Below are 23,541 nucleotides of genomic sequence, written 5' to 3'. Positions count from 1 at the left end.
CATACAAATACTCACCAAACTAATCAATAACTAATATACACACTCATGTAGTTAGTGACCAACTGATGCAGCATAATATACAACAACTGAGACAGTGATGCACACATTCACATAGTTTAGTTACTAATCCATGTATTAAGTGAGACACTTTTAATTACTCACTTAAACAGACAGTCAGACTGCTTCTAAATCCACCATCCTAACAGTTATATATCCACTCAATCTTCAATACAGATTGGTATATATATAATACATATTTAAACTTCTAACTAAACCACATTCACTGGATGATGTCATCAGTGATGTCATCAGTGATGTCATTTGAGATGTCATCAGTGATCTAATCAGTGATGTCACTGACCATGTCATGAATGATGCAATATGTGACATCATCAGCAGTGCCTTGCGGACGCGCGAGTTATACTTAGCAGAACTAACTATAACGGAGGAATTTCTATGGTTTTGCACAAGTGAAATGGCCAGGTAACTATAACACCCCTGAAACCTATGTTTTTTTCTGTGAATTTCTAAGGTTTTTTAAATGCTAATTTCTAACTATAACGTCTCTGAAACCTATGTTTTTTTCAGTGAATATATATATATATATATATATTTCAGCCACAGTTTTTAAGAATTGCTGCGCACTCTGGTCAGTTGCAATAAAGTTTATTTATTTCAATTTGTTGCTAAACACGATCTGTACGCGATCTGCTGACAAACGCGTTTCAGCCTCCTGGCCTTCGTCAATGTCAATAGTCGTCCGTTACCATAATCTATTTAAGCATTTCATTGGTTGCCATGATCATAGAAAAATGGAAATAGAAAGCAGACTACATATGTACAAATAATCAGTGTGGGAAGTGTCGGCCATCTTAACACTATGTAATACTGTGGTTCCCATTGCACGTTTAAGCTACTCTCTCAAATCATAAAGAACAATAATCAATCATATATACATTTGGCAATTGAATAAACGGAATTTAGTCTCACCGGCTTTAAATTCATGTGCACCCTAATCATGCCCTGAATGGGCTATCTTCGTTAATTGTGAGTCAATACACAAAGGGTGTTTAAATTTATGAGAGAGCAATATGTGTTGATCGTAAACATGTTGCAAGAAAATAACGCCCTGAATGGGCTGTCATATACTCTGTTGCCATTCCTCCCCTAAGTTAGAAAGTTTCAAGGGACAGCATTAGGGTTTCAGTTATTTTATCCAATAAAGGACCAAAGTTCCTCCTCCTGGTTTAGTCCCCCCGGAGTTTTGGTGCGTAGCTCCACTATGAGTTTCGCCTCAAGTTGTCTCAGTGACCTGACTCTGTCCCCTCCTCTTTCACCCGCTGGGACCTGATCTAAACAGAAGAATGTCAGTGTATCACTTTTCGCACCATGCAACCCTGCAAAATGCCTCGCCACTGGGTACGTTTTGTCCCTATTCGTTATGGCTCTTTTGTGTTCAAGAATACGCTTCTTTGCTGGGTGTATGGTGCTTCCTATGTATTGCAGTCCACAGGGACAAACCAGGCAATATATTACATAGCTAGAATTGCAATTGAGGAGTTTATCAATGGGTCTTTTAGTTTTTTTGCCTGGCACTGCATAGTCTTTCACCTTTTTACAGTTTTTACACGCCTTGCAACTCATGCAAGGAAAGAAACCCGTTATAGTTGGTTTGGTTTTCGGTTTCTCCTCAAAGTGGCTGCGCACCAAGATATCTTTTAACGAGGAACTTTTCCTGAAAGTAATGTCAGGATTTGGAGAGATCAATTTACCCAAGACCCCGTCAGTTTGGAGAATTCCCCAGTTCTTCTGTATGAGGCCCCTGATCTTGTGAGCCTCAGCCGAGAAGGTCATAATTAATCTGACCTTAGATTGTTCTTCATCCAATGCATTAACAGAGACCTGTTTTTTAGTGAGTAGTTCCTGTCTACTTCTACTAGCTGCCTTGTCTACTGCTTCCTGCAGCACTTTACTGTTGTAACCTCTATCTTTGAATCTCAGTAGAGATTCATCCGCTGCCATTTGGAAATCCTCAAGGCGGGAGCAGTTCCTCTTGAGCCTTAAGAGCTCCCCATACGGAATGCTGTTGATCAAATTCCGTGGATGTTGGCTCCAAGAGTGCAAGACAGTGTTGCCCGCTGTCGGCTTGCGGTACAATTTTGTGCACAGTTTATTGTCTGCCACAAAAACTAGGAGATCTAAGAAGGCTACCTCCTCTCCACTGATGTTACTTGTGAATTGGAGGTTGTAGCTATTGTTATTCAAAGCCCTCACATACTCTTCTGCCTCCATTCGTGTACCTCTCCAAACTATGAAGAGGTCATCGATGTACCTAGTCCATAGGGCTATTTTATCGAGCCATATCTCATTGTCGCCCGCCCAGGCCACGTGCTTCTCCCACCAGCCCACGAAAAGATTCGCGTAGCTGGGGGCGAAGCACGTGCCCATCGCGGTGCCCTGTGTCTGCAAATAGAGTTCTCCTGCAAATAGAAAAATATTGTTATGCAGACAAAACGAGACAATTTGCGATAGCATTTTGTTGTGCTCCTGGAACTTAAGTGCTCGGCTTTTCAGAAAAAATTCAAGGGCTTCTAATCCCTGGGAGTGTCTAATGCTCGTGTACAAGCTAGTTATATCAAGGGTTATTAACAATAAATCATCGTCCCAAGAAATCCCCTGTATCTGACGGATAAAGTCAGTTGTATCTAGGATGAATGAACTCAGGTCCTTGACCATGGGGAACAAAAAGGAGTCTACATAGATAGAAGCCTTCTCCAGTAGACTCCCCAGTGAGGAGACTATCGGACGTCCTGGAGGCTCCTTGATGTCCTTGTGTACCTTCGGAAGATGGTAGAATGTGGGTAACACAGGACACTCTACCTTCATGTATTGGAGCTCATTAATTTCTAAAATTCCTTTATTATTCCATTCTTCCAAAAGGCTGTAAAACGCCAACACGCTGCTGTTGTAGTCTTCTCTCTTGATTTTCACATAACTTTGTGTATCACCAAGTAAGCGTAAGGCCTCACGTTTATATTGTTCCTTGGTCATTATTACGACATTCCCCCCTTTGTCTGACTGCTTGATTACCAGTTCGGGGTCGTCTCTGAGGGATTTCACAGCTTCCCATTGCGCTTTTGTGAGATTAAATTTTCTTTTCCCTCTCTCATCAGCTCGTAATTTGTCAAGGTCTTTAATTACTGCCTCATGGAAGCAATCAATGGCATCATAGGGGGTTCGTGGTATGTATTTGGATTGTGCTTTAAACTCGCTTCTACCACTACTTTGCTTTACCCCTATCTCCATTAGAAGTTGAGTGGCGCCTTGCATACTTGTAGCTCCTCCAATTTCTTCAGTTTCTTGTAAATCCCTCATCACTGTGAGGATTTCCAAATCGCTCCCCTCGAGGTTCTCTGTGGTGGATCCCTCTGTTGCCAATTGTTTCATTTTGGATTCGGGGTGCATTGCAAAAAATTTTCGTAGTTTGAGCTTGCGTATGTATCGATACAAGTCAATTCGCATTGGTGTATAGTCCCATTTTGTTGTGGGGCAGAAGGTGAGCCCTTTCTGTAGAACTGTTCTCTCCACTTGAGTGAGTATTCTTATTTATTTATTTATTTTCTTGCAACATGTTTACGATCAACACATATTGCTCTCTCATAAATTTAAACACCCTTTGTGTATTGACTCACAATTAACGAAGATAGCCCATTCAGGGCATGATTAGGGTGCACATGAATTTAAAGCCGGTGAGACTAAATTCCGTTTATTCAATTGCCAAATGTATATATGATTGATTATTGTTCTTTATGATTTGAGAGAGTAGCTTAAACGTGCAATGGGAACCACAGTATTACATAGTGTTAAGATGGCCGACACTTCCCACACTGATTATTTGTACATATGTAGTCTGCTTTCTATTTCCATTTTTCTATGATCATGGCAACCAATGAAATGCTTAAATAGATTATGGTAACTGACGACTATTGACATTGACGAAGGCCAGGAGGCTGAAACGCGTTTGTCAGCAGATCGCGTACAGATCGTGTTTAGCAACAAATTGAAATAAATAAACTTTATTGCAACTGACCAGAGTGCGCAGCAATTCTTAAAAACTGTGGCTGAAATTGACTCGCGAGTTCCGCCCTCGCGGCTGGTGCACCCGCTGTGCTGTGAGCAGGATAATTGACGGAGTACGTGGACTATATATATATATATATATATATATATATATATATATATATATATACACTTAAAAAACCATAGGTTTCACACATGTTATAGAGAGCTGGACATTTAACTCGTGAAAAACCATTGAAATTCCCACGTTATAGTTAGTGCAGGCAACTATAACTCACGCGACAGCAATCCTCTGCTGATGACGTCAGATATTACATCACTGTATTTAGACACTTATTTACCCATGTCTTCTTCCATTAATTTTTAGCTATACATATATTACAAATATTTTTTTTTCAGAAAGACACATATGTCATCAGTGATGTAATATCTGACGTCATCAGCAGAGGATTGCGGTCGCGTGAGTTATAGTTGCCTGCACTAACTATAACGGGGGAATTTCAATGGTTTTTTACGAGTGAAATGTCCAGCTAACTATAACATGTGTGAAACCTATGGTTTTTTAAGTGAATTTGCAAGGTTTTTTAAATGCTAATTCCTAACTATAATGTGTGTGAAACCTATGTTTTTTTCAGTGAATTTGTACGGTTTTTTAAATGCTAAGTTATGTATTTATTTTATTTATTTTTTTAAGGTTTTTGACCGTGCGCGTACCGTACGCGCGCTGTGGGCACACGGTGCGCTTCGCGCACCCACGTTAAGCAGTTCGCAGAATTTTTCCGTTTCTACCGTACGCGCACGCTACGCGTACTCCGCGATTTTTCGCAAAAAACTTAAAGGAAATTTTGGCCCTTGGGGGTCCTTCTGGGACCCCCTGACTAAGGCTAGGGGGTCAGGAACTGTCCACCCTGCCCCCTTTTCATGTTCTCCACCTTTGTTTTTCACCCCCTCAGACTGCGAGAGACAAAATGGCGGCCGACACTTCCTGGTTTCGACCGATTCGAATGTTTACTAAGATCTAACAACCAATCAGAATCGCGCTCGTGCACGGCAGCGTGCGCGTACGGTAAGTTTTACCGTACGCGCACGGTGCGCGCTTATAGATATATATATGCTTTTAAATGCTATTTTCTCAGGAAATACTGAACAGATTTACACCAGACCTGCAAAAGGCACATCCCTGACCTGAGGACTACCTCTCTGCCAAATTTCAAGTAATTCTGTTCAGCCGTTCGGGCTGTAGCTTGGACTAAAGGTCCTATGGAAAAATGCGGGGGGAAAACACATTTTGGGACCCCCCTTTTTCTCAGCCCCCGCTTGACGAATCCCCACGAGACTTTCAGGGAAGGAGCGGAGCGGAGCGCCTCACCCATTTTGAAAATTTCTTGAGGATTCGTCAATCGGCGCCAAAGTTATTCCAAATAGAATGTTGCAGATTTCCTATGGAAACACGATCCTAACTATAACTATCTACTGGCGACCGCCAGTAGATAATATATATATATATGGACTGAGGGGGAGAGAGTAGGCAATACTGATTGCCTGATAAGGGGATAATAGAAATGGCTAAATATTTCCAGGCAATGGTGGCTGTCTTTGGGAACTGTATCCAATGTAAATTGGGGCATCACATGGTGTCAGGAATGCCTATTACTGAATATGGCCTCCTTAACGGACTTCCTTAACCAGCATGCACCTGCCAGATGGGTGAGCGCAAGGCCAATTACAACTTGTTAGGTGGAGGAGGAGCGAGAGACCACCTGACTGGGAGTGGTCCCGTTATTAACAGAACATCGCTTGACTCTCTGGAAGATCAAGAAGCCCATGGAACCGGCACTGATGAAGCCAATTGGACGGCTGAAACGCGTCTGCCCAAGCGTTTCATAGACTTCATTTTCCTTGCGCCTTAAAGAGCAATAAAGCCATTTTTATCCCCGGAGCTGTGTCGCGCTTTTTTCCAATTTGGGAGAGAGCATTGGATTGTATGTTTTAACCAGCAAGCAGGCGCTGGTGTGCGACGCACCCTCTCGATCTGGAGCAACGCGTTAAACCTGCAAAAACTTGGTCTGTGCATGAAACTGCAAACGCGTCGCCCCCCCTTCGGTTCTGATGGATTACGGACTGAGGGGGAGAGAGTAGGCAATACTGATTGCCTGATAAGGGGATAATAGAAATGGCTAAATATTTCCAGGCAATGGTGGCTGTCTTTGGGAACTGTATCCAATGTAAATTGGGGCATCACATGGTGTCAGGAATGCCTATTACTGAATATGGCCTCCTTAACGGACTTCCTTAACCAGCATGCACCTGCCAGATGGGTGAGCGCAAGGCCAATTACAACTTGTTAGGTGGAGGAGGAGCGAGAGACCACCTGACTGGGAGTGGTCCCGTTATTAACAGAACATCGCTTGACTCTCTGGGAAGATCAAGAAGCCCATGGAACCGGCACTGATGAAGCCAATTGGATGGCTGAAACGCGTCTGCCCAAGCATTTCATAGACTTCATTTTCCTTGCGCCTTAAAGAGCAATAAAGCCATTTTTATCCCCGGAGCTGTGTCGCGCTTTTTTCCAATTTGGGAGAGAGCATTGGATTGTATGTTTTAACCAGCAAGCAGGCGCTGGTGTGCGACGCACCCTCTCGATCTGGAGCAACGCGTTAAACCTGCAAAAACTTGGTCTGTGCATGAAACTGCAAACGCGTCGCCCCCCCTTCGGTTCTGATGGATTACGGACTGAGGGGGAGAGAGTAGGCAATACTGATTGCCTGATTAGGGGATAATAGAAATGGCTAAATATTTCCAGGCAATGGTGGCTGTCTTTGGGAACTGTATCCAATGTAAATTGGGGCATCACATGGTGTCAGGAATGCCTATTACTGAATATGGCCTCCTTAACGGACTTCCTTAACCAGCATGCACCTGCCAGATGGGTGAGTGCAAGGCCAATTACAACTTGTTAGGTGGAGGAGGAGCGAGAGACCACCTGACTGGGAGTGGTCCCGTTATTAACAGATTATCGCTTGACTCTCTGGAAGATCAAGAAGCCCATGGAACCGGCACTGATGAAGCCAATTGGACGGCTGAAACGCGTCTGCCCAAGCGTTTCATAGACTTCATTTTCCTTGCGCCTTAAAGAGCAATGAAGCCATTTTTATCCCCGGAGCTGTGTCGCGCTTTTTTCCAATTTGGGAGAGAGCATTGGATTGTATGTTTTAACCAGCAAGCAGGCGCTGGTGTGCGACGCACCCTCTCAATCTGGAGCAACGCGTTAAACCTGCAAAAACTTGGTCTGTACATGAAACTGCAAACACGTCGCCCCCCCTTCGGTTCTGATGGATTACGGACTGAGGGGGAGAGAGTAGGCAATACTGATTGCCTGATTAGGGATAATAGAAATGGCTAAATATTTCCAGGCAATGGTGGCTGTCTTTGGGAACTGTATCCAATGTAAATTGGGGCATCACATGGTGTCAGGAATGCCTATTACTGAATATGGCCTCCTTAACGGACTTCCTTAACCAGCATGGACCTGCCAGATGGGTGAGCGCAAGGCCAATTACAACTTGTTAGGTGGAGGAGGAGCGAGAGACCACCTGACTGGGAGTGGTCCCGTTATTAACAGAACATCGCTTGACTCTCTGGAAGATCAAGAAGCCCATGGAACCGGCACTGATGAAGCCAATTGGACGGCTGAAACGCGTCTGCCCAAGCATTTCATAGACTTCATTTTCCTTGCGCCTTAAAGAGCAATAAAGCCATTTTTATCCCCGGAGCTGTGTCGCGCTTTTTTCCAATTTGGGAGAGAGCATTGGATTATATATATATATATATTCACTGAAAAAACCATAGGTTTCACACATGTTATAGTTAGCGGAAATTTTACTGATAAAAAACCAATGAAATTCCCCCGTTATTGTTAGTGCAGGCAACTATAACTCACGCGACCGCAATCCTCTGCTGATGCTAATACTGTATTTAGACACTTATTTGCCCATGTCTTCTTCCATACATTTTTAGCTATACATATATTACAAATATTTTTTTTTCATAATGACACATATGTCATCAGCAGAAGATTGCGGTCGCGTGAGTTATAGTTGCCTGCACTAACTATAACGGGGGAATTTCATTGGTTTTTTATCAGTAAAATTTCCGCTAACTATAACATGTGTGAAACCTATGGTTTTTTCAGTGAATTTGCAAGGTTTTTTAAATGCTAATTCCTAACTATAACGTGTGTGAAACCTATGGTTTTTTCAGTGAATTTGTACGGTTTTTTAAATGCTAAGTTACTTTACGCCATTCGTGGCGTGCGCGCCCACTTAACGCAGTTCGTTCCGTGCGCGCACAGTGCGCTTCGCGCACCGTGCGCGCACAGTGAGCACGCGGTGCGCTTTGCGCACCGCGCGCCCACTTTACGCAGTTAGTGCCGTGCACGCACGGTGGGCACGCGGTGCGATGACAAAGCAAGAAAGCACGTCAACAAATCTGTTTCTGCTTTCCTCCGTGACTATGGTATGGGTGCCATTTACCACAACAACTTGCGTTATGACATGCAAGACATTTATAGAGGAGATGGTGTGCACTTCAATGATGAAGGGAACAGAGTCTTCCTCTTGAACCTTAGACTCTGCATCGGTACTTACTTGTAGGTACCACTAAAAAATCATTTCATAAACACAACGGCTCTTTTTAGAGCCCCCTAATATCTAAACACTTAAATCTGATTTCCTTTTTTTTTTTTTTTTTTTTTCCTACCGTACGCTTACCGTAGCTTACCGTACGCGTACCCCGTGATTTTTTTTAAAATCAATAAATGTTTTCTTTGTACTTTTCTGTCCTTCTTTGACCCCCTTACAAATGTTAGGGGGTCTGTAACTCTCCTCATTGCCCCCTTTCCTTGTTTTCACTCTTTTTTTTCAGAGTGAAATACACAAAATGGCGGCCGCCGCTTCCTGGTTTCGGCCGATTCGAATGTTTACTAAGATCTAAGAGCCAATCAGAATCGCGCTCGCGCACGCCACCGTACGCTTACCGTAAGCGTACGGTAAGCGTACCGTAAGCGGGCTCAGATATATATATTGATTTAAAGGCTATTTTCTCAGAATCTACTGAACAGATTTACACCAAACCTACAAAAGGCACTTCCTTGACCTAGGGACTACCTCTCTGCCAAATGTTGAGTAATTCTGTTCAGCCGTTCGGGCTGTAGCTCGTTCTAAAGGTCCTATGGAAAAATGCATGGGAAAAACGCGTTTTGGGACCCCCCTTTTATCTCAGCCCCCGCTTGACGGATCCCCCCGAGACTTTCAGGGTAGGAGCGGAGCGTAGCGCCCCACATATTTTGAGAAATTCGCGAGGATTCGTCGACCGGCGCCAAAGTTATTCAAAATAGAATGTTGAGGTTTTCCTATGGAAACGTGGTCCTAACTATGACTACCTACTGGCGACCGCCAGTAGGTAATATATATATATATATATATATATATATATATATATATATATACAGTTCCACAAAGTTCCCAAGCGAGGGCACTCATAAGTCGGCGTTTGTAGGGTCAGGGAAGGGCCTCATCACATCCGTCGTCAGCAGTCACCTGACGCGTTTCGGGCTTCTGTCCTTCCTCATAGGTATCACTGCACAGAATAACCACCAGCAAATGGATTCTCCAGCATCTTCCCTTTTATTGAAATCAATCACACCCAGGTGAGTAATATCGCAATGAATACTGGGACTGGTAGTCCATATACATAAAACCCCTGTGGGCTGCTGGCAATTTGTCTGTAAATAACATTGTTCATCATAGGATGTGCAAGGAGCACCTTCCCCCATGCTGCCGCTCACCAGTCTATTCCGCTTCGCTGTCACCATGAACAGCAGCGGAGCCGCATTGCATCAGCAGCAGTGCACCTCCCGACCGGGAAGGCCGGATAAATACAGTTCCACAAAGTTCCCAAGCGAGGGCACTCATAAGTCGGCGTTTGTAGGGTCAGGGAAGGGCCTCATCACATACGTCGTCAGCAGTCACCTGACGCGTTTCGGGCTTCCGCCCTTCCTCATAGGTATCACTGCACAGAATAACCACCAGTAAATGGATTCTCCAGCGTCTTCCCTTTTATTGAAATCAATCACACCCAGGTGAGTATTATCGCAATGAATACTGGGACTGGTAGTCCATATACATAAAACCCCTGTGGGCTGCTGGCAATTTGTCTGTAAATAACATTGTTCATCATAGGATGTGCAAGGAGCACCTTCCCCCATGCTGCCGCTCACCAGTCTATTCCGCTTCGCTGTCACCACGATCAGCAGCGGAGCGGCATTGCATCAGCAGCGGTGCACCTCCCGACCGGGAAGGCCGGATAAATACAGTTCCACAAAGTTCCCAAGTGAGGGCACTCATAAGTCAGCGTTTGTAGGGTCAGGGAAGGGCCTCATCACATCCGTTGTCAGCAGTCACCTGATGCGTTTCGGGCTTCCGCCCTTCCTCATAGGTATCACTCCACAGAATAACCACCAGCAAATGGATTCTCCAGCGTCTTCCCTTTTATTGAAATCAATCACACCCAGGTGAGTAATATCGCAATGAATACTGGGACTGGTAGTCCATATACATAAACCCCTGTGGCCTGCTGGCAATTTGTCTGTAAATAACATTGTTCATCATAGGATGTGCAAGGAGCACCTTCCCCCATGCTGCCGCTCACCAGTCTATTCCGCTTCTCTGTCACCACGAACAGCAGCGGAGCCGCATTGCATCAGCAGCGGTGCACCGGAATCGACTGGTGACGCAGCTACAGCCCGAACTGCTGAACGGAATTACACCAAATTTGGCAAAGAGGTAGTCCTCAGTTCAGACTCATGCCTTTTGCTTAAATGGTGTAAATCCGTTCTGTAGTTCCTGAGAAAATTAGAGTTAAAAAGATAGATATATCTGGGCGGAGCCTGACCACACATGTCATCGTGAGATCTGATTGGCTGTCAGTACGTTATCCAAGAAGTGTTGGCAGCCATCTTGGGGCCAATATACATGATAGCACCTCATTAAAAAGCATTGCAGTTAATAGAAGGTTTTAAGACTTTAGTTACATTATAAATCATTTGTTGATGGTACCATACTCATTTTAGGAATTGTGGTGTGTTCTAAGGTGATTTTACCATGTGAAAAAGTCTTCTGCTGTGATATCATGAATCATGTTTGAGAGAAAACTATTTTCTCATGCTTTTCCCACAGAGGTTTGGAAGGAGATCTATATGCTAAACTGAGAGCATATTTTCTGTAAATTCACATTATCTTTCTCAGTCATGCGAGAAAGAAGTCTGACATTCTCAGTAAAACATGTACATCCAACAAGGGCAGAGACTGTCAGTTGATTCCTTTGTGTTCTACTGCAGCTTCCCAGAGTGTTCTAAGGAACAACTAGAGTGCTAACAGTCCTACTTATGACAAACGTATTACACACCTGAAGCCATCTTGATTGGAATAAAGTGGTAACTCTTGAAACATTTAATTTAAAAAGAAAAAAAATGAGGGGGTTCATTTTGCCATAGAAAGTATGATTAGTGCTGCAGAAAGAAAAATTAGGGCACATTTTGAGTGACTTCTCAAATCGTTTTCTATTTCATTACAAAATTCTGACATGCAGACTGAAACATGCACTTTCAATACCAGCAGCAGACTTCCCTGGTGAGCAGTAGCTTTACTACAGTGATCTAAGTAAAAAACTGAAAGTATTTCCTAATGAGGAGACTGCAGTAAATGAGGAAATTAGGAAACTTCATAACAAATAAATCTCCCAAGATGGCCACCAGAGACAAAAGAGCCCAAATGTAGCCCAAATATCACCCAGATGTAGCCCAAGTATAGCCCAATGACAGAATGTCCCAGAGTGTTCTAACGAACAACTAGAGCGCTAACAGTCTTACTTATGACAAAAGTATGGCACACCTGAAGCCATCTTGATTGGAATAAACTGGTAACACTTAATACATTTAATTTAAAAAGGAACACAATGAGGGAGTTCATTTTGCCATAGAAATTATGATTAGTGCTGAAGAAAGAAAAATTAGGGCACATTTTGAGTGACTTCTCAAATCCTCTTCTATTACATAAAACAATTCTGACATGCAGACTGAAACATGCACTTTGAATACCAGCAGCAGACTTCCCTGGTGAGCAGTAGCTTTACTACAGTGATCTAATGAGCAACTAGAGTGCTAACATTTAGAATTTATGGCAAATGTGTGACATATCTGAATACCTTCTTGAGGGAATCAAAGTAAAAAACTGAAAGCATTTCCTACTGAGGAGACTGCAGTAAATGAGGAAATTAGGAAACTTCATAACAAATAAATCTCCCAAGATGGCCACCAGAGACAAAAGAGCCCAAATGTAGCCCAAATATCACCCAGATGTAGCCCAAGTATAGCCTAATGACAGAATGTCCCAGAGTGTTCTTAAGAACAACTAGAGCGCTTACTGTCTTACTTATGACAAAAGTATGGCACACCTGAAGCCTTCTTGATTGGAATAAACTGGTAACACTTAATACATTTAATTTAAAAAGGAACACAATGAGGGAGTTCATGTTGCCATAGAAATTATGATTAGTGATGAAGAAAGAAAAATTAGGGCACATTTTGAGTGACTTCTCAAATCCTCTTATATTTCATTAAAAAATTCTGATATGCAGACTGAAACATGCACTTTTAATACCAGCAGCAGACTTCCGTGGTGAGCAGTAGCTTTACTGCAGTGATCTAATGAGCAACTAGAGTGCTAACATTCAGAATTTATGGCAAATGTGTGACATATCTGCATACCTTCTTGATGGAATCAAAGTAAAAAACTGAAAGCATTTCCTACTGAGGAGACTGCAGTAAATGAGGAAATTAGGAAACTTCATTACAAATAAATCTCCCAAGATGGCCACCAGAGACAAAAGAGCCCAAATGCAGCACAAATATCACCCAGATGTAGCCCACATGTAGCCCAATGACAGAAGTGTGCAAAACACTTATTTTTTGTGTATTTGCAGTTTTATATGGTGCAGACTTGTCAGGTATTGGAGTGTTTTACATGAGCATTGGTTACATCACACAAGATCAAATTCATTTTGGTTGTAGGCATGGGGAGATTAAGTGATTTGACCAGAATCACAGAATGTTGAGTTGAAGCAGAAACTCCAACCTGGTTCCCCAGTTGCAAAGTCTGCAGCTCTGGAAGTAACACCACATCCTCTCTCTAGATGCAACATTTAATCAAGTGGTCAACTGGATAGAAAAACATAAAGATTACAAATAATTTAAAAATTCTTTGTTGCTATTTGAAAACTCAGAAAATATGTCCTCATTTTAGTTTTTTAGAGCACTAACCATAATTGTGAGGCAAATAAGACCCTCTCATATATGTAATTTCTAATGGAAATGCTCTAGGTATTACAGTTTTGATTACATCAAGATGATGTCAGGTGTTCCACACTTTTGTAATAAATATAGAATGTTAGCAATCTAGTTGTTCATTGGGATACTGTTGAGAGGCAGAGGCCAGGGGCACGGACTCTGAAAATTGAAGGCAGGTAGGAGAGTGCAGAGGCAACAATTTGACCACACTGGGCAGGCAGGAAGGGCAGTGGCAGCACAACAGACTATGGAGGGCAGTGGAAAGGGGGGTAGGGGCAACAAACCAACAATACAGGACTGGCAAGAGAGGCTGTGGCAATATAATAGGCCATTGTGGGCAGAAGGAAGAGGCAGTGGTAGTACAACCATACATCCCAACAGACCCGTTTCAGCCAGGAAACGTCCAATGTTTTTAAGCTCAAATGGGCTTTATTTGATCTGTCTCCTGTCTACAATCTCCTCTTTTTCAATGTAACTCAAAGGGGAAAATCAATACCCCAGTTTTTTTCAAAATCTCCCTCTTACCAAGTTCAAAATGTTCGCAAGTATGGTACATTGGATCATGGTAGGCAGGAGGAATTGGGGTAGGGACATGGACTCGGATAACAGAGGACAGGAGGGACATGGAGAGGTGCACCAAACTGACCCTACAGGGCAGGCATCAGGGTTTGCAGCAGCACAATACACCACACAGGGCATGCGGGACGGGAGTACAGCACAACAATCCATAGAAAGCAATAGGGAGGGGACAGGACAATGCACATGGACAACAGAGAACAGAGGGGAAAGAGGCAATGGTAGCTAGCTGACCATAATGGACAGACAGGAGAGAAAGCTGCAGCATAACAGACCATAAAGGGCAGGAGGGACGGATCAGGGGCATTACAATTGAACAGACAAGCCAGGAGGGAGGGAATAGGGGTCTGCACATGGAAACAGAGGGCTGGGGGCAAGGGGGCAGGGCAGGAGCAGCAGGATGACCATTTAGGTCAGGCAGGATGGGCACTAGAAACAAGACACACCATGGAGAGCAACAATGAGACTATGATGGCATACACACAGACCATTGAGGGAAGGTGGGAGGGGGTCAGGGGCAACTAGCTGACCACACAGGGAAGGTGGGAGGGGCCATGGCAGCACAGAAGACCATGCATGGCAAGCGGGAGGGTTAGTGGCACCACAATGGCTATGATGGGCAAGAATGAGAAAGAGGCCTCACAACAGACCGCGCGGGGCAGGCAGGAGGAGCAGTTGCAGCACAACAGACCAGGGAGGGCAGAAGGGTGTGGCAGTAAAATGGACCATGGAGGACAGGAGGAAGGGGATAGGGGCATGGCATGTGGACAGGCAGGGTGGAGGTGGCAAGGACAGGTTACAGTCATCTGACAATGCTAGGCAGGTGGAAGGGGAGTGGCAGCTCAACAGAACACTCAGAGTAGATAGGAGTGGCAGGTTCATGGAACATGGTGGGCAAAAAGGATGGAGCAGGGGCATGCACAAAGACATCGGAGGGCAGGGGGAAGGAGAATAGGGGCAGCAAGCTAAGCACAGAGGCTAAGCAGGAGGTCAATGATGGGCCATAGAATTGGGCAATGGAGGGCAGGAGGAGTGGACTGGTACATCATGCTAAATGGAGGGCAGTGGCAGCACATCAGACCATGCATGGCAGGAGGGAGGAGGCTAGTCCATGGATTCAGACAACAGAGGATAGGGAGGAGGTGGATGGGGCAGCAAGCTAACTGTTCAGAGAAGGTGGGTATTAGGCACTTTATTGTTTTTAAAATGTGTGTCTGTGCGAACTACTTAAAATATGAACAAGTATGCAGCATAATCTCACTTTTATTCAGGAAGAAGAGGACGTTTGTGACTGTGACTCCGGGCTCACTTGGCAGAAACACCCCCTGTCCCTCCACCCCCATCGCAAAATGTAATGCCCGTGAAAAGGGTAGGTGGACGCAGTGTTATATAGAACATAGTCCTGAGAGCACGATTGAAAATGAAAACTAGATATAGTATATGGTATAAACTATGCACCAAAAAGTGTGATATAAGATGAACCGGGGCGTGAAATATAATATGCAATACATTGTGCGCAATGACAGATTCATTGGAGAGAGCGAGATAGCACAGGTACTAGCGCGTGCTATGCGATATACGCCTTGGAGTGTAATATGCACTGGGCAGTGTTGTGTAACCTAACTAGTCTCTAAAGTTATAATATAAAATATGTGCTTGGGAGTGTAACTTTGCATATGCACTGTGACAAAGATATGGATCCCAGATTGTAATATGTATGGCATAGCGCTGTGCGTTATAACATAGGCATCGAGGAAGGCATGTTAGATGGGGCAGTATAACCCGTGCAAAGGCAAGTGTGGCTTGACATATTCACGGGGTGGTGTTACAGTGCACATGGGCTAGAGAGTGTCATAGCATACGCACTAGCTGGTGGAATACAACACAGAGGTGTGTGGCACTCGGCGGGCACTGGTGGGTGTGACACAGCATTGGGCTCAGCCAGGAGCACGCTGTGACTCTCAAGTGAGGTTCGTCTCCTTTCCAGAGAGTAAAATAAAAAGTATTACACATCCGGCGGTGGATGTGTGTTTTATTAACCGTGAGGGGGTTTTCTTGCATAGCTTGGTCGAATTTTTGTCGAATCCCCTTTGAATGGCTTGGCGTGCGTGTATATTAAATGTGCCCGTCAATAGCTACCTATGTTTGTATAAATAAACGACAAGGGTGTCTACTTGGAGAGTACCCACCGGCGGGGGCGCCGGGATTAGGCACGGTATGGCGTCAGACACGTCAGAGCTTCACTAGCGGTGTAAATACATTCCATGTGTATTCATTCTATGCATAGTCCCTTTTAATGAATATCACGCAAATCGTCATGGTGATAGGTACATACGGTTTGTCCAGCATGTCCTAGGTGTTTCTATAAATATATATATTTTTAAAATATTGAAAAACAAAGGCCGGCCCCGGGGGGATGGGGTCCCCGGAGCCATAAGTGGCCTGAGGAGGGGGGCAACGCAGCCCCCTCTTAAAGAATTTAAATAAAAAAAATGCCATGACCCGGGGGTTGGGGTCCCCGGGGCCGATTAAGGCCTTGGGAGGGCCAAATTTATTTTTTCAACAAAATAAATTAGGGTGCAGGCCCTGGGGGATGGGGTCCCCAGGGCCAGTAAATTAGAAAAAGAAGGGGGGCCACACAACCCTCCTTCTTAAAAAAATAAAATAAATAAAAGACCGGCATTGCGCTGGAGGCCACGCCCCCTCCTTGAAGCACTCTGCAAACGCGCCCCCTGGCCAGTTGTAAGTTGGGGATTTAATTCCCCTTCACTACTGAGGGTCCCTGAGGGCCAACTAGCCCAACAGGTATCTCCAGTGTGCGCCAGGGAGCTGCGGTGCAGACAGGTGTTCTGAGGCCACGCCTCTTTTTACACCTCTATGCAACGCAGCTCTGTGGGCTTACTGGAGGTACCTAGTGGGCTAGTTTGACCCTAGGGACCCTTAGGATTCAAGGGGACTTAATCTCTCAACTTAGAACGGCCACAGGGCGCGTTTACTCAGTGGTGAAGGGAGGGGACGGGGCCTGAGGTGACGTGTGCAAACACGCCCTGTGGCGCGTTTTAAGTTGGGGAAATAATTCCCTTTCAATCCTGAAGGACCCTGGGGGCCAACAAGCCCACCAGGTGATTCCAGTAAGCGCCACTGCTCTGCCTTGCAGAGTGGTGGTGCAGGCCGTGCCCCTTTTTACACCTCTCTGCAATGGCGCTTACTGGACATACCTAGTGGGCTATTTTGCCCCTAGGGACCCTCAGGATTCAAGGGGACTTAATCTCCCAACTTAAAAAACGGCCACTGGGCGTGTTTACACAGTGGGGAAGGGAGGGGACGGGGCCTGAGGTGACGTGTGCAAACATGCCCTATGGCGCGTTTTAAGTTGAGGAAATAATTCCCCTTCAATCCTGAGGGCCCCTGGGGGCTAACTAGCCCACCAGGTGCTTCCAGTAAGCGCCACTGAGCTGCGTTGCAGAGAGGTGGTCCAGGCCGTGCCACTTTTTACACCTCTCTGCAACGCAGCTCTGTGGCGCTTACTGGAGGTACCTAGTGGGCTAGTAGGACCCGAGGGACCCTCAGGATTCAAATGAACTTAATCTCCCAACTAAAAATGGCCACAGGGCGTGTTTACACAGTGGTGAAGGGAGGGAACGGGGCCTGAGTTAACGTGTGCAAACGAGCCCTGTGGCGCGTTTTAAGTTGGGGAAATAATTCCCCTTCAATCCTGAGGGACCCTGGGGGCCAACTAGCCCACCAGGTGCTTCCAGTAAGCGCCACTGTGCTGCGTTGCAGAGAGGTGGTCCAGGCCGTGCCCCTTTTTACATCTCTCTGCAACGCAGCTCTGTGGCACTTACTGGTGGTACCTAGTGGTCTAGTTGGACCCTAGGGACCCTCAGGATTCAAGGGGACTTAATCTCCCAACTTAAAATGGCCACAGGGCATTTACACAGTGGGGAAGGGAGGGGACGTGTGCAAACACGCCCTGTGATGCGTTTTAAGAGATAGTTTTAATCCCCTACCCTATTATATACTAGGGGCTTACAGAGGAGGTCATGCTAATCACAGGGGGACCCCAACGCATAGTGTTCCCTAGTGTACGTAGGTGTTTTCACTGTATTCTGAGTGTCTTTTAACATAGCACTGGCTCTAGGACTGGTTAGTCAGACTCCGTTACCATCAGTATCCGACTGAAAAAGTTGAGGGTACAGGATGATTTTACAACAAGGCTTCTTTCTGCTCTTCTGTTTGTTCTTTCTGCACGTTATCCTTCTTCCTGCACTTCTCTTCGTCTTTGAGGCCTTCTGTTGCTTCTTTCAGAATTTCTTTTTTTTCTGTCTGTGCGTTTTTTCTTCTTTCTTCACATGTCCTATCTCTGTAGGCATAGTTAGAAATTAGCATTCAAAAAACCTTTGAAATTCACTGAAAAAACCAGAGGTTTCAGGCACGTTATAGTTAGGAATTAGCATTTAAAAAACCTTAGAAATTCACTGAAAAAACCATAGGTTTCAGGGGCGTTATAGTTAGCTGGACTTTTCACTCGTACAAAACCATTGAAATACCCCCGTTATAGTTAGTTCAGCTAACTATAACTCGCGCGCCTGCAATGCACTGCTGATGACGTCACATATTACATCACTCATGACATAGTCAGTGACATCACTCATGACATCACTGATGACATCTCAAATGACATCACTGATGACATCATCCTTGTGATAGAGTGGCAGACCTCCTCTCCCCCTAATATAACCTTTGATACACACATTCAAAAATATAAACTAATTTTTTTTAAACAATGGACATACCAATACCAGTTACAACAACCTATTCAGTAATTCTAAGATCCACATACACATCCACTCATTCACCAACAGTCCTATACAGTCACTCATACATGTACTCACTCATCATATGTACTCATACACCTATACATCCTGTTACACAACGCCACTCATCTATAGAGTTACTCACAAACATAGTCACTCATACTAATAAAGAATCAAACATCCATTTACTTGCATATACAGTTATACGCACACCACCACACTTACCTCTACAGAAACCTACACATACTTAGTCTTTTAAACAATCACTTATAGAAACACATACTTATTCATACAGGAACTCTTTCAATCTCTCACTCTCACATATACTCACTTATATACACCAATAGTCACATATACTAGTTTAAAACACATGTAGTTACTCATAAAGACACTATTGAGACAGTAATTCACTCACTAACACACCCATGCACACACTCATCCACCCATACAGTCCTGCACACATGCTGTCTTCAACACATACAAACAGTGAGTCACTCATTCATGCACCTATGCACTACGTAATACCCCCCACCGAACCATACAGACACTCAGACACTCATACTGATACTCAAAAAACCAACTAATAACCTATATAGACACTCATGTAGCTTCTCACCAACCCATGCAGCCACTTATACACAAAGTGAGAGACTGATACAGATATTTACATATTTAAACATTACTCACTAAGCCATGTATTCACTAAGATACACTTAATCAGTCAGTTATACAATCAATTTTTCAAAAACAAATCATCCATTTAGACACTTATATACCCATTTATTCTTCCATCGACCTTGAGATATACATATATAAAACATGTAATTTTCAGAAAAACACACATTCACTGGATGATGTCATCAGTGATGTCATTTGAGATGTCATCAGTGATGTCATGAGTGATGTCACTGACCATGTTATGAGTGATGTAATATGTGACGTCATCAGCAGTGCAATGCGGGCGCGCGAGTTATAGTTAGCTGATCTAACTATAACGGGGCAATTTCAATGGTTTTGTACGAGTGAAAAGTCCAGCTAACTATAACGCCCCTGAAACCTATGGTTTTTTCAGTGAATTTCTAAGGTTTTTTAAATGCTAATCCCTAACTATAACGTGCCGTAAACCTATGGTTTTTTCAGTGAATATATATATATATGTATTATTTTTTATGAAGACAGAAATTCGCCTAATAACTCAGTTACAGTGAAGTCATGGTTATGGAATAAGAGCAAGAAATCCTCAAATTAATCAGTTACATAGAACAACATAATCCATAACGTGCACACAGTCATAAAAACATAATGACACTTATTATGACCACTTCAAATTTATACCACTAGATTAACAGAAATAACAGCCTAACATCATTAAATAACAGCATATAGTCCAACAAATATATGGTAGTGTAAGAATAGTAATGTCATACATACCAGCAATGGTAAGTTGATAAGTAACGTTATCCGTAATGCCATTAATATTATTTATGATGTTATTTGTCACATCACATGCAACGTCATGAGCAGTACATTTGGTGGGCGAAGTCTGTTTTTTTATTGTGGGGCACAATTGCTCAACAAACTGATACAACCCCTCCCCCCACTTTTTATTAAGATTATATACAAATTAATCTGGTCTTCACTGGCTATTTTATTTTTTAATGGATGTACTTGTGCAGAAAACATGCAGCCACCTAAATTTTGCTGTCATATGCTCATAATAAAACATTTCAAATTAACAATATTTACTGAGGTGGCCAGTTCGCTAGGCATGTATTTGTGTTGTTGTTGTTTAAATAAGAAGGCTTTCAGATGAGCCGAATGTTATTATTATTATGATGTGAAAGAGACAAAAATAAATCACTACCAAACCAAGCACTAAAATCTGCAATGTGACAATGGCATGTTTTAACAGCAACTTAAGAGGAGGCAGAAAATAAAGCTGCAACTAACTGAACACCCAAAGTGTAGGCAAAATAGAATGCCAGTATAAATGAATGGATGAAATGGTATGTGTACAGCGCAACAGCTGCTTCCAAAGGAAGTGTTCCAATGCTTACCAGCACGGTGTCCCATCCTACTCCTAAATCTCCCTACTGAAGAAGTTCTTCAGGCATGATATTAATAGTGAAATTAATAGTGATTTTGCTTTTATCTCTCTCAACCCGTTAAGCAGGGCATTCCACAGTTTATCCGCTAATAGTGAGCAGTGGCGGCTGCCTTCAAATGAGGGTGAGGGGGCGGGTAAACAAAATAAAAAAAGAAAAGAAAAGCACTTACCAGATCCTGACAACGTCCTCCTCTCTCTGACTCCGTCTGCTGGGACTGCAGTGCAGGCCCCAGCTCACTCCCTTGGCCAATCGAGGCCTGCTCACGTGCTGTTAACCAGCATGCGAGCAGTGACCTGATTGATGGGAGCAGCCTCTCTCGGCGCTCCCTAAGTCACTGGATACCTGCACTGCCTCTCAATCTAGCTGTCTTAAGACAGCTGGTTGAGAGGTTTAAAGTGTGCATGTGTGGTTGGCCACCCCAAGACAGCCGGCCAAAGAGACATGCGCACTTTAAACAAGTGAAAAGGCAGCCCTCTGCCCACCTCTCCTTCCTGCACACTGAACAGGCCCAGCCTTGTCCTGACACTCGGTTCAGGACGGGACAATAAAAAATAAAATGGTGATTCATTTTATTTTTTATCTCTGGTGCTTTAGAGGGCACGTGAGTGGGGCGACGCTCCTCCACTTCAATGGAGGAGCCGCCCCTGATAGTGAGAATGATTGTCCTCCTGAGTTTGCCGTACAAACTCTGGGAATGCATAGTAATCCCTAATTGAAGGAATAAAGCTCTCTGTCTGGAACATATTCTGTAGGGCCTTATTTGTGAGCCCTTTACGCTGCTGTTGCATCACTTTTTGTGACACTGCACCGGTGTAAAATATGCACCACACTGCACCATATTTACAAAGTGACACATCTGGGCAGATGCGTCACTTTGTAAACTCCTGCGTTACATTATACCTGCGTCAGGTATAATGTATGAAGGGTGGGCATTTCCCCGCAAAAAAGCCTCGTAGTAGTGGTGCAGTGAAATCTATGAGATTTCACTACGCCACTTCTAAGATACCACTGCGTCAAATCCTTACGCCTAAGGTGTGATGCATGCCCATTCACATGGGGCTTGATCCAAGTGAAAGGACACATTGCTGGAGTTGCGTCAGTTTTCAGACACACTCTAGCAATGCGCCAATTTTGCACCTACAGATCCGTCAAGAATACTAACGTATCTGTAAATCCTTGCAACATGGCGCTCCATACAGTAAATACAGCGCATCCATGGTGTCGCAAGTATGATGCTATGAAAAGTGCTGCATCGTTGGTTTCTCCCAGCGATTCAACACTTTTCATAAATGAGGCCCTAAATCTTCTCGGCAGACAGAGAGGGCCCTTTCTATGCATGGCTCCAAATGTAATCAGCAGGGCCTTACATCTAACCCTTTTATTTATTGGTAACCAATGCAGTTTCTTTAAGCCAGCTTGAAGAGACTGCCTTTTATGACAGTTCAGTATCAAGCGAGCAGCCGCATTTTGTACCAGTTGTAACTTTGAACTTGTTTATCTGTCCGATGGGACACTCAGATAAAGAGAGTTTGATCAATCTAATCACCAGAAAGTGCACAATGTCTTTTAAAGTGTGGGCAGGTAGAAATTTTGAGATCTTTTTTTAGTGACTTGAGTACTGTGAAACAGGTTGCTGTAATTGCCCTAATTTGTGGTTTAAAAGAAAGATCACAGTCATGCTTTATCCCCACGTTTCTAACTACCAAAATGGGTGTCCAGGGTTCTCAAAGATCTTTAGACCACAGCCTCAACAAGTCAATAGAGGAGGAGTTGCCAATGACCGGTACCTCCAATTTATCTGAGTTCAAAGTTAGGTAGCGCTGCTGCATCCAACTAGTCACCACCAAGAGACAATCCTTGAAATTTCTCCACCACAAAGTCGTCGACCTGAAAGAAAGCAAACGGGTATCATCTGCTATATTGAAGCCCCACAATTACACTTCCTTAGGCAGAGGCGCAAAATAGATGGTAAACAAAGTGGGGCTCTGTGTCGATCCTTGAGGGACACCATGTCTCAGCTCTTTGCAGCTTGATGTGAAGGGAGAGATGAACGGCCTGCACCTTCTCTTATAGAAAGTATTTTATCCAAAGCTAGGCCATACCCCCTACCCCAACAGTTTCCAGCCACTCCAACAAAATCTTCAAGGGCACAGTGTCAAAAGCAGCAGAGAGATCTAAAAGAATAACCACTGCTTTTTTCCCTGGTCATGGTTAAACTTGAGAAACTCAGCCACCTCAAGGAGTGCAACAAGCATGGTGAAACTGGGGTGAAAGCCCGATTGTGTTGGATGTAAGATCCTCTTCCTTTCCGTATACTGGGAGAGCTCCTTGTTACCCAATTTTTTCAGATGGGTCTGTAATTGCTCAGACTATGTGGATCTGCACTGGACTTTTTTTTAACAATAGTAACACTAAAGCCTTTTTCCAGGAAGGGGTGAGGACAATCCTAATTCCAGATATAGATAACATTTTACTAATCTGTTTGTTGACAGTTGAAACCGCACATTTTAGAATACTAGGGAGACAGGGATCAAAGGGAGACCCTGACCTCACATTG

The sequence above is a fragment of the Triturus cristatus genome, chromosome 5_2, assembly GCF_964204655.1.
Source record: "Triturus cristatus chromosome 5_2, aTriCri1.1, whole genome shotgun sequence".
Taxonomy (NCBI): domain Eukaryota; kingdom Metazoa; phylum Chordata; class Amphibia; order Caudata; family Salamandridae; genus Triturus; species Triturus cristatus.
The sequence above is the reverse complement of the archived record's forward strand: the minus strand, read 5'-3'. Positions refer to the sequence as shown.